This window comes from Zonotrichia leucophrys, chromosome Z (assembly GCF_028769735.1).
Source record: "Zonotrichia leucophrys gambelii isolate GWCS_2022_RI chromosome Z, RI_Zleu_2.0, whole genome shotgun sequence".
NCBI lineage: Eukaryota > Metazoa > Chordata > Aves > Passeriformes > Passerellidae > Zonotrichia > Zonotrichia leucophrys.
In genome coordinates this window covers 1684043-1696478 of record NC_088200.1, presented here as the reverse complement: position 1 = coordinate 1696478, position 12436 = coordinate 1684043, and the positions used below count along the sequence as shown (strand labels likewise).

Below are 12436 nucleotides of genomic sequence, written 5' to 3'. Positions count from 1 at the left end.
AGGGGACAGCCGGGGAACAGGGCTGTGCTCCAGAGAACAGGGACAGGAGCAGAGGGAACGGCCTCAGGCTGGGCATGGGGAGGCTCAGGTTGGAAATTAGGGAGAATTTCTTCATGGAAAGTACTGTCCAGTCATTACATGGACTGCCCCGGGCAGTGATGGAGTCCCCATCCCTGCAGGGATTTAAAAGTCCTGTGGATGAGGCACTTGGGGACGTGGGTCAGCAGTGGCGTTGGCTGTGCTGAGGGCATGGTTGAACTTGATGGTCTTGAAAGGCTTTTCCAACTTGAACAACTCCATGTTTCTATGATTCCCCAGTGAGGCTCACTTCTGCCTCCCCCAGCTTTCACAGCAGGCAAAGCCCAGCAGATGATCTCCTACAGAACAATCTTAACCATGAATGCCAATAAACTCAAGACAAGGAATTATCAACCCAGAGTATTTCCATGCTTCCCTTTCTCTCCACCTCTTCTTCACCCAGCTTTTTAGCATTTCTCATTTCAGCAATTAATCCCAGCCTTTCTGAAGAGGATGAATCCTACAAGCTTGAAATCATGTCAACACAGAGCCAAATCAGCACAGATGTGCCAGAGAGCAATGCAGTGGGTTTTTCCTTCCTCTGAAACTCAGGACTGCTTCTGCTCAGTGCTGTGGTGCTCTGCAGACTGGGAATGTCAGCAGTCTTCCCCATATGGCAAATGAAAAGTCACCCTGGGAAGATTAAAGCAGAGAGAGAAGACCTGGGTTGCCTTTTGCATTTTTCAGCCCTTCTCCATCCCTTTGTGAAAGGCTGGCGCTGTTAAGCAACTATGTAAGAGATGTGAGGAGTCAGGGGAAATAAATAATACATAGATGTTGAAGTGTGTTGCCAAGGCCACCTCCAGGATGGATCTGTACCCTCTGGACAGCTGCCTGCTCCTGCCCTGGAGAGATGTCACTGGGAGTGAAATGGAGCTCCTGGGCACGACGCTGTTCCAGAGTGATGCGTCAGAAAACCTTGCGGGTGACAGAAACTGTAATTGCTGTGCTTAAACTTCACTGGCCTGTTGCACCCCTGTGAAACCCAGCTTTGCTGCTGATTTCAGCAGAAGAGGGAAGGATGTGCCCCTACCAGGGCAGCTGGTAGGGATCCCTCTCCCCAAAGCCTGAGCAGAGGGCTCCCTGTGCCTCTCGGGCCTTGTGGATGTTCTGGTTTCCATGAGGACCTGAGCAGCATTCTCCATCCTCCCCAACACCAGCCCAAACCAGGTACAGCCTGAAAAAAAGGGGATCTTAGACCCAGTGTGTTCTTGGGGTTCAGGGCAACAGTATCTTGTGTGCAGAGGCTGCAGAGACCCCAAGGGAGCTGCACTGCATCCCACCAGGCCAACCCCAAGTCCTCACTTCAACAGCAGCTTGGCCACATCTGCCTCTATTTTTCACAGCAAGAGCTCTATGGGTCTGTAGGGTAAGAGATAACATATTTGGTACTCCATAACTGGAATGCAAAATAAAAGGTACATGGTGTGGCTGGATGCAGCCAAGATCATGATGTGAGGTGCCCTGGCTCGTAACACAGAGAGCTGGCTGTGCCAACAGTGCCAGCAGCCCACTGGAAGGGGCCCTGTCCCCAGCCTGTCCTCTCCACAGGCTGGGAGGTGAGGCACCACCCCTGGAGCAGGATGCCTGTCCCTCAGCAGTGACACTGAAGCATCCAGCCCTGAGGCACAGGGACACCGGGAGGTGCTGGCAGGTGATGCTGAGGAGTGCAGTCACTAGGGTGGCAGCTTCCAACCCTGCTGGGATGGAGAAATCCAGGCACACCCCTGCCACACTGCTGCTGCCTGGGAAAAGCCACAATACCTCCAGCAAAGTGCTCTGCAACCCCTAACTCCCCTCTCCTCTCCTGTGCCTGCTGCAGAGGGCAGCTGGAGGGGCTAAGGAGACAGTACAGAGGGAGGGATGCTGCAGGCACTCCTAAAATAAGGTGCACACAGATAGTCTAATGTCTCTGCAAACCCCCCCTGCCCCCAACACACGTCTGCCAAAACCAGAATTGGCTGCAAAGATTGAGGATGTTTTTTGAGAAATATTAGCTGTAGCTGTTTGCACGCATTGGCCTTACAAAGCGTCTGGGAGAAGAGGGGGGGAAATATTCTTCCTGTTTAGCACAAAAATATAGGTAACAATTATGAGGCAATAATTGATTCATCCGATAGTTTATTAACTGGAGTTGGGGTGTGCAAGTGACAGGCTCTGCAGCCAGCCTTTCATGTGACACGTTATTAAAGGCTCTTTTTCTGGCTCCGAAAGGCAGTGGCTGGAAGATCAAAGGTCAGACATTTCAAGAAGTAAATTGGTTTAATGTGGCTGCAGATAGCCTCACAAAAACCTAATAAATATGCAGTGAAATGTAAGGAGAGAAAATTGTGGACAAGAGAGACAATTACTTTGAAACCAGGATAAGAGCAGCGCAGGCTCAAATTAATCAGTGTTCAGGCTCCTTCTCTCTGTCTCAGGATTTAGTATTCAGAGCAGGAGCCCAGCTGATGGTGGGATGTGAGCAGGGTGCATTGGTACCCAACACCAGAGCCTGCTGAGGGAAGATGCTCAACTCCAATCCACAGCTGGGCTGGTGCTGAGTGCCCACATTTGTTTTCCAGGGATACTGAGACCCACACCAAAGGATGTTTGTGAGCACCACAGGACAGATTAGCAGTCCATGGCCAAAAATTCTCCTAAGAGGACAGCCTAGCAGAGCTGGGAATGTTCAGCCTGGAGAAGAGAAGGCTCCAGGGACACCTCAGAGCCCCTGCCAGGGCCTGCAGGGGCTCCAGGAGAGCTGCACAGCCCCTGGGGACAAGGCAGGCAGGGACAGCAGCCAGGCAATGGCTCCCAGGGCCACAGGGCAGGGACAGATTTTGGCACATTGGGAATGAGGAATTGCTGGCTGGGAGGGTGGGCAGGCCCTGGCCCAGGGTGCCCAGAGCAGCTGTGGCTGCCCCTGGATCCCTGAGAGTGCCCAAGGCCAGGCTGGATGGGGCTTGGAGCAGCCTGGGATGGTGGAAGGTGTCTGTGCCCCTGTCCTTGGGGAGCTTGAAAGTAGGTAATTTTGAAGGTCCCTTCCAAACAACTGTTCTGTGTTTGTATGATTTCATTTTATGGTCCTGTGGGGAGCCCTTGGTGCACCCGAATAGGTTCATGGCAGCACTGGAACATCAACTCACAGCCCAAACCCCACTGTCCATGGCTAAAAAATGAATACAGAAGGGCTTCATTAAAAAAGTGTTGCTTAAAGCTCATCTCATTTATTGCTTGATCTCGTGATGCCTTCAGAAATTTGCATCACTTATTTTTAATAAACTCCAGATAGTGATATCTGAATTATCTGGGGTTTTTATGTTTGGATTTCATGAAATACTTTAACAACCTCTAAACACAACAGAGGATTTCTTTGCTAAAATGTCACAGGTTTGCTCCTTTTAATTACAGGTGAGAAAACACCCACTCCAGCTCTTTAATCTGGAGAGGGACTTCCCACATGAAAACAAAGCATGATATTCCCAGCAGGGCTGGAAAGAGGAGGAGAGGAAACCAATCCATGGAACAAAATGTCTGGTACCCCTTGGACAAGCAGATGAGGGTAGAACCTCTTTGTATTCCCTATGCTGGTGACCTCCTCCAGCTGAGACACTGTGATCCACCGTGGTTTGCTACAGCCCCAGCAGACAGATGGACAGGGCTGGCCTGTGATTCAGCAGTGCCAAGCCTCACCTGCTCATCCTCACAGGGACCTAAAGGTTGGGACCCAAGGGCTAAGCCACTCAGCAGAATCACAGAATCATTCAGGCTGGAAAAGCCTGCAGAGTCCAACCATTCATTCCCCCAGCACAGCCCAGCCCAACACTGACCCACGCCCCCAGGTGCCACAGCCACACAGCTTTTCAATCCTCTCCAGGGATGGGGGTGCCACCACTGCCCTGACCACCCATTCCATCAAGAAAATTCCCCAATATCCAACCTGAGCCTCCCCATGCCCAGCCTGAGGCCGTTCCCTCTGCTCCTGTCCCTGTTCCCTGGAGCACAGCCCTGTTCCCCGGCTGTCCCCTCCTGTCAGGAGCTGTGCAGAGCCACAAGGGCCCCCCTGAGCCTCCTTTGCTCCAGGCTCAGCCCCTTCCCAGCTCCCTCAGCTGCTCCCTATCAGATTTGTGCTCCTGACCCCCACTGCCCTTCCTAGGACACGGCCTTGCATCATCAGCCATGTTCCCCATAGCTGGACCACGGATGAAGGGGATCCCTCTGCCCACCACATCCCCTCTGCCCAGAATGGAGCTGCACCCAGGACAGCACCCACACCTCGTGAGAGGCCCTGGGGATGAGGCAGACAGGGACAGCTGGTGCCACCTGTGTCCTGCTGGCCGAGGGACAGTTCAAAGAGAGCCCGCCCTTCACGGGTCAGCAACAAGGAGAACTGATGGGACCTCTGCCTCTGCAGCCCACACAGGCAGCTCTTGCCCTGAGTTATCTGCGTGTGTATTGCTCTGCCATAAATCAGGAGCCCTGACACTGTAATTTGTATCTGGGGAACCTGGAGCAATTACAAAATCAGCCCAAACACCATTTGTTTCACAAGATTTTGCCCTTAGTTAGCACTGTCGTTCTGCTTTAATTGCACTGTAATTAATTGCAACAAAACTGTTTGGAAAGTGCATGTGCACAGTGGAAAGGCTGGAATATTGCAACCTGACTCCTCTGTTGCAGCCACAAGCACAAAATCTGCCATCCTCTTTCCACACAAAACTTAGAGAAAGTTCACTTTACCACTTTGCATCCAGAGGATCTCCAAGACCTCTCAAAGCCAGACCAAGACTCATGGAATGCAACTACTGGGTTACTTTACATCCACGGAAATCAAGGCTCAGAGGAGTTAATCTCTTTAATTTCTCTTCAGACGTGACTAAGAGGGTATAAATTGCCCAAAGTAAACCAGGCCCTGTCCAGGAAGTAAATCACAGCCCTGCAACACTCAGAGGTTCTCATGTTCCCTTGCAGCTCCCAAAGCCACCCAGCACCTTGAAGAGGCTGGGATCTGCCTCCTGCCCCTGGAGGAGGTTGCCTCATCCATGAACTCCACATGAAGCAAAAGATCTCCCTAAAGACAGACAGCAGTGAGAGTTGGAAGTGATGATGTCCCATCCCTGGAAGTGTCCAAGGCATCACTGGACAGGGCTTTGAGCAATCTGGGGTAGTGGGAGATGTCCCTGCCCAGTTCAGGTGTGTGGGAATAGGTGATCTTCAAAGTCACTTCCCACCCAAATCATTCTACAACAAAGGAGAGCAATTCTGATCCACTTCTTTCACAATCCATTCCTCTTTAGCATTCAGCTGTAGCACGGAGGTCTAATCCCAGCTGAGATGGGCTTCCAGAGTTTTTGGTTATGGATGTTGGGCAATTTTCAAAATGAGAGATGTTCCCACCCAGCTGGCACTCGGTCCCTCAGCACAGACTGCAACAGCAGCCACTTGGAAATGAGAAGCCACCAAATCCACCTGCAGTTGCCTTGAGTCTCATCCCCTGAATGATTATTTCTGTGGAGGGAAGGCAGCTGCACCAGGAGTCTGCACCCCTGCAAGGCTGGGAGAAGATCTGGAGGGACACTGGAGACAGGAGGCAGGGATGAGCTGATGTGGCTCATCCCCTCTGACACCCCTCAGTGAGGGGCTGGGACAGTGACCTGCTGCTAAGGCAGGAGGGGACATCTCCCATTTTGAGATTGCCCAACATCCCTAACAAGAAACTCTTGGGTTTTTTTAAGCCTAACAGACTTGCAGAAAAACATATGCTCTTGCTTTTCCTCCCTCTTTGCTGTTTTCTTTTCCCTTTTCTCTCTCCTCTCCTCTCCTCTCCTCTCCTCTCCTCTCCTCTCCTCTCCTCCCTCTCCTCTCTCTCTCCTCTCCTCTCCTCTCCTCCCTCTCCTCTCCTCTCCTCTCCTCTCCTCTCCTCTCCTCTCCTCTCCTCTCCTCTCCTCTCCTCTCCTCTCCTCTCCTCTCCTCTCCTCTCCTCTCCTCTCCTCTCCTCTCCTCTCCTCTCCTCTCCTCTCCTCTCCTCTCCTCTCCTCTCCTCTCCTCTCCTCTCCTCTCCTCTCCTCTCTCCTCTCCTCTCCTCTCCTTCTTCCTCCTCTCTATCTTCTCTCTTCTCTCTTCTCTCTTCTCTCTTCTCTCTCCTCTCTCCTCTCTCCTCTCTCCTCTCTCTTCTCTCTCCTCTCTTCCTCTTCCCTCCCAGAGCCACATGGTGGAGAAAGGGCCCAAATTTTGCATGAAGGCAGCAGTGCCAGCACAGGGTCCTGTGGATCCACCTCTCCAGCAGCCCACCTGGCACTGTGGCGTGACATGAAAATAGAAATTCCATGGCAGAGGCGAGGATGCACCTGCTTGGAGAAGCTCACGGCAACAGGAGTCAGCCAGGGCCCAGGCAGGCAGGAGCAGGGGGTCCAAAGGAACAGCAAAAAGACTGGGATTATCCCAGCAGCAGTAGCTCTGGAAGATCCAGCTGATCTAGGAGACCTCCCAGGCACATGCCTAGAGAGCCTGGGGTTTGGCTGACGATCTGCTCCATCAGCTTCAACTCACCTTGGCAAAAGGTGCCCAGATACCATGGTGACGGGCTCGGCAGGGATAAACACTGAACATGGGTGTGGGTTGTTTGCATAGTTAGGAAGCTGGCTGGTCTCCATCCCTCCACCCTGCCTCCTCCCAGCAGTGCCAGGACCTCAATCCAAAGTGGTCTCCTTCCTCCTCCTGGGCTGGCTCATCCTCAGGCAACACGGAGGCACTTCCCAAACTGGTTTCCTGCTAGGCAGGGCAGGGTGGGGGACAGCGGTGCTGGGCTGCTGCCTCTGCCTGGGAGGTGGAAGTCATTTGATGGTCCCAACATCTGCCTGAACCCACATGGAGACAGTGCAGAGATTTCTTGGTGTGGACATTCCCTCCTCCTCCTCTTCTGCAGCTGCCAAGAACATCAAGTGCCTTGCAAAACCAACAGCTGGGATATGGCAGGCTTCACCCACCTCAAAAAAAAAAAAAACACTCAGGACCACCACACACCCATCCCTCAGGTGCAAGGGCATCTTTTTGAGGAACAGGAAAGAAGGCAATCCACGAGCAGCAAGAAATGAATTTATAATTAAGGCAAGCTGCTCACACGAGCGATACTTGAGACTTATGCAGACCTGTGAGCAAAGTTGCCATCAGGCACGCAGCTCCTCTCAGGCTTCTAGTAAGGAATAAAAAAGCTCTGACTAATATAAAGAGGCCTCCAAATCATTCTTGGCAGAAGCATCCCAGCCTTAGATCCCCTCCCTCTATTCATCACTAAAGCTTTCTCAGGCAAAGGAAAATAAACCGTGCAGCTACCTCAATGACCTGACCTGCAGCAGGGTGCAGCTGGGTGCTGGCTGCCCCTTCTCCAACATTAAATGACAACGTAACACCATACACGCATATTACCATATTACGTTAATTTTTACATTGTATGTAAATTTATAATAGGTACTATACACAAAAAGATACATTATAAAGGTGTATATATGTATAAATATATTATATATTGTGTTTATAGAAAATATTTATATATATGTATATATATATGAAAAATAATACAAATATTAAGAGGAATAATGACACACAGATGAGACCCATCTTGATTCCGTATTCCCATCTCCATCCTGCCAGGAAGGCAGGGACACTGGCAGGAGCAGGGATGAGTCTTCTCATTACTGCCTGCTTTTCCAAGATCATCCACACAGTTAATTTATTGTCCACACACTCAATAATATAATATTTCTCTGTGGTCTGAGATCCTTCACCTTTTCTAATTTCTTCCAAGTGTACAAAAGCATTCCGCTAGGGACACTTAATGGGAAAAAGACCAGGACTATGAACTGGGCAGGGAAGACTCCAGTTTTGAAACTATTTTAATAACTTGTTATTTAATTAAGAGCAATAGCTCTGAAATTATGTCAGTGAAACTTGCTACTTATTTATTAATTAGAGGAGGAATTTCAAAGGAGGCTACGGGAGTTAGGTGCTGGACAGCCCCGGGCTTGCTGGAAAATCCCAGGTTTCTCCAGCTAATGCTTGCTCAGTGCTCAAACACGCTGGGTCTGACTCCTCACTGCCTGGCACCTGAAGTAAACAGTGTCAAGCACAGGCAAAAACTGAGTGTTAAACGCTGCCTGTTCTGGATCAGGGCTTTGGAAAGTCCTTGCTGCAGTGGTGGCAGTGATGGAAGGCATTGGAAGACCAGGGAGAGACCACAGAGCATCTCCTTTACCTTCTGAGACTTCCCAGGAGTTTTGCTGGGCTGTCCTGGTGTGGATATGTGCCGAGAAGCCTGTGAAAGGTTTCTTCTCTGATGTGGGGTGCTAGAGATGCTGAAGGCACAAAGGGTTGCCCATGCCCGTGGTACCACTCCCTGCAAACAGCTCTCGGACAGACCCAGCAACACCAAAATCCTCCCAGGAGGAGAAACCCCTCTCTGATTCCACTCCCTCCAAGCAGAGGGAAGGAAAAAGCCCAATTTCATCCCCTAAACATTGCACCTGAGTGAACTGGAGGGGGGTTCACATCCCCTTTCTGGGGGCAGAAGAGGCTGCGGGTCCGGCTCGGCCGCGCTGAGCGTTCCCGTCCACCCAGCAGCGCCGGGATGGCCGAGCGCCGGTTCCTCCTCCGCTGGGCACATTCCTCCCCTCCTGTTTTCATTCAGCCCAACCTTAAACAAAACCACCGCTGTTGTTTTTATCCGCGGTGCAGATCTGGGAATTGCCTGCATGGGGTCAGGGGAGCTGGAGAGGGGATTTGAGCTGCTGAAACTGAGCTTCATCTCCAGAAAGAGCTGTTAAAAATGTAAGCGCTTAGCTAGGTACAGCACGCTGCCCTGCTGCATCCCGTTTGCCAGTGAAGAAGCAAAAAGTTCCCCAGATTGACTGAGATTTACACCCAAATTCTAGATACGGGGTCTCCAGATAAAGGAGCTGGGGCGTCCCCGTGCAAGCCCCGCTTGCAGCATGGGCAGTGTGGAGCAGGTCAGCTTGAGCCGGGCTTAACCCTGCACCAAGCATCAGCCTCCTCCCAACCACGCTTCCCAGAATGTATTTAATCACAATTTTTCTGCCAGCATTAAATCTTCCAAGACATTTTAACTACTCGAGACAAGAATGGGATTTTTTTTCTCGCAAGTTTTCCACAAAGAACAACTTAAACAGAAACTCCTTCAACATAAATACTAACAAACAAGTATTAAAAATATATACTAGAATATTATCTTGTATAATTATAGATGTATATTTCTATCTGTTACATATTTCCAAGTACTGAAATATTCATATTAATATATATTCTTGTTCTACTCTATTCTATTATTCTATTCTATTCTATTCTATTCTATTCTATTCTATTCTATTCTATTCTATTCTAATTTTAAATATTAATCAACTCCTCATGAGATCTCTTTTGCCTACACAGCTGGACATATTGGCAGATCTGGTTTTGCACTGGTATTTCCTATCTAAAGCGAATAAACATATAACTGAGGTAGACTTCAAAAAAAAAAAAGAGCCCAAGCCCCACAAATTGAGCGGTAGTATCGTACAGGTGTTGATGTACAGCCAAAATCTCCAAGCTTGGTAAAGATTCAAGATACGAGGAAGGAAATCAGACAGAGATTCACGGGTTTGAGTTCAAACAGCAATTAAGAATGCAAGTAAATGGTGATAGATTAGTACAGAGGATCGCTACAACACGCCAAAGATTTCCAACACGAGCACGATTAGCCTCCGAGCAATAAATTCAAGTGCCTTTCCCTCCCCTCAATATCCTGCAAAACCCCAAAAAGCGTGAGGGGGAGAGGGAGGAGGATTTAAAACCTAAAAAAAATCACATATTTCAGAAGGCAAAACGACAGCATCCGACCCACCTTCCCTCTCCACGTGCCGACCCTCGTCCGCCCCTCGGCTGCCGTGGCTGCGCGGGGACTCCGGCAGCGTCGCTCCCCGGGTGTCTGCAGCCAAGCGGAGATTGTCATTGATTTGTGTGCAGAAAGTTAAGCCTTTCTAGGAGCGGTTGGGAGAATTCACTCCCACCACTCCCTCTAAACCAAAAGTATTTGGCACCAAGCCCTCCTCGTCCACCTGTACTATTAAGGTCTAAACAACACGCGGGACGCAGGCTGATATTTACCGGATCTGTTCAAGTTTCCTTTTTTAAACCAGCACAAAAAATTCTTCAGAAAGAAAAACTTGGGGGGGTTGCTGTGGTTTGGACTATCTTTTTTTTTTTTTTTTAAAGATCTTTTTTGGTCTCATTTTTCTTAAAGCAGATTTATCTCATTCTTTTTGTTCTCTGCTCAATGAGACAATCCCCTCCCTGGTCTAACTGGTGACCCCTGATTTGCCCCCACAGAGGTCACTCTGTGGTTGACTCTCCTATGATCTGCTCCACTTCCCCTGCAAACTGCACCCATCTGAGTTGGTTAAATGTGGGGAGGGGGGTGAAAACCACCTCCTTTGAAAAAAAAATAACTGGCTGTAATTCAGTTAAAAAATCACGTTTGCACATGAATGACTCAAACAAGCAAGAAGATGGAGGCAAAATATCTTCAGACACGGAGGCTGGTTACTCAAGTCACCGAGCTGTCCTGGTTGACAAGACCCCAACCCAAGTGTCCAATCCAAGCAATGAGTGACTGAAAAACCTTCCCGAGTGCCCAGTGTGAGGCTTCCAAGCCCCACCCCCAGCACTGAGGTTTGGAAGCCAACTCCTGGCCACCTCAGCTGCACCAGACGGCCAACAACCCCATCCTGCACACAGCTCCCATGGCCCCTGGCCACAGGGATGTTCCCAGAGGAGGATTCACCCCTTGGGAGCCCATCTCAGCAGCCTGAGCAGCCTTGCCTGGCTAAGCCCAGCTCGCTGGCGTGCACACAACCCCAAAGGGTTGGCCATCGTGTTGAGTGATAAAGAACTGGGCTCCCTCCTCTTCTCCTCACTGGGTGCCCCAGGGAACAGCTTGTTCTTGAGGTTCTGCCCCAAATTAAGCAGCCACACTGAATGAAACAGTGCATTTCATAAAATGCTCGCTACTTTCTGGCACCTGTATAGTAACAACAAGGAAATAGACGTTTTTTGTTAATACAATAAATTCGATGAGAGCAGCTGGACACGGAGTCCCATTTTACATGCTTTTCTGATGGTTTTCCTCTAAAGAGGCACATTAAAAAAAAACCCCAAATCACAACCAAAATTGTTTATACAAGGGAAACCTTTCTGAAGCACAAGGCAAAATCAAGTGTAAGATAGCCTGAGGCAACCTGGCACTCCCAGACAGGGCTTGGAAGAGCTCCGTGCTCAGCGCACGGTTACTTTTGAAACTTTTATTGCACGCTTTCTCAGTCTGTAGGGAAAAAAACATTAATGCTGTTTCCATCCCCACACCCAAAGCACTATCTGCAGCTCCTCTGACTACTGGGTTTCTAAGGAGTGTCTGGGTAAATCAGTACATGAAGTCGGAGTGAACAATGTGTCTGGCCCCAGATAAGAGCAGAGCAAAACTTGGGCAGCATCCAGTGACTGTCAAAGTCGGCATGGAGAGGAACACCAATTGCCACCCACTGCTTTTCCTGGTATTCCTGTAGCTGGCATCCCCTGTGGGATGGGAGCACCCATGCAACCACCCACCCAAGCTCCTCAAGCACAAAACCATGCAACTCCTCACTTCCCACAAAACACAGCTCTCTTTTGCCTCCCCCATCAAAAGGATTTGCCTTCATCAATTCACCAAAGCCAACGGGTTGAAGAAAAAATTGCATCTCTGCCATGCCAGCAAAGCACATTGTTCATGGTGCTGCTTCTCAAGACTGTTTATAATCAGGGTGTACAAAAATGTCGTCAGCACCATGGAGGTGTCAGAGCATGTCCAGGGCAGGGAACGGAGCTGGGAAGGGGCTGGAGCCCCAGGAGGGGCTGAGGGAGCTGGGAAGGGGCTGAGCCTGGAGCAAAGGAGGCTCAGGGGGCCCTTGTGGCTCTGCACAGCTCCTGACAGGAGGGGACAGCCGGGGAACAGGGCTGTGCTCCAGGGAACAGGGACAGGAGCAGAGGGAATGTCTTCCAGTTGCACCAGGAGAGGTTAAAATTGGATATTGGGGAAAATTTCTTCGTTGTAAGCACTGTCCAACACTGGCACAGCTGCCCAGGGCAGTGGTGGAGTCCCCATGCCTGGAGGGGTTTCAAAGTTGCAGGGATGTGGCACTTGGGGACATGGGACAGTGGTGGCCTTGGCAGTGCTGAGGGAATGCTTGGACTTGAGGGCTTTTCTAGCCTAAACTATTCCAACTCCAAATTCTTGCAAGCCAAACCCTGTACTTTAATACAGAAAAATACCTGGGTGTGGACTGTGACAATT

General features: G+C 50.0%; 1 protein-coding gene across 5 annotated transcripts in view; it reads right to left on the bottom strand.

Annotated features, from left to right (window-relative positions):
* The window catches only part of ZBTB7C (zinc finger and BTB domain containing 7C), a 157567-nt gene that overhangs the window by 43147 nt on the left and 101984 nt on the right, over positions 1–12436 (bottom strand). Inside the window, exon 1 of one of the 5 annotated variants that reach the window (XM_064736113.1) lies at positions 9953–10025. The exons of the other annotated variants lie outside the window; for them this stretch is intronic. The gene's annotated coding sequence lies outside the window, so the exon portion shown is untranslated. Of the gene's footprint in view, positions 1–9952; positions 10026–12436 lie in introns of those variants that run through there. 5 annotated transcript variants of the gene reach the window in all.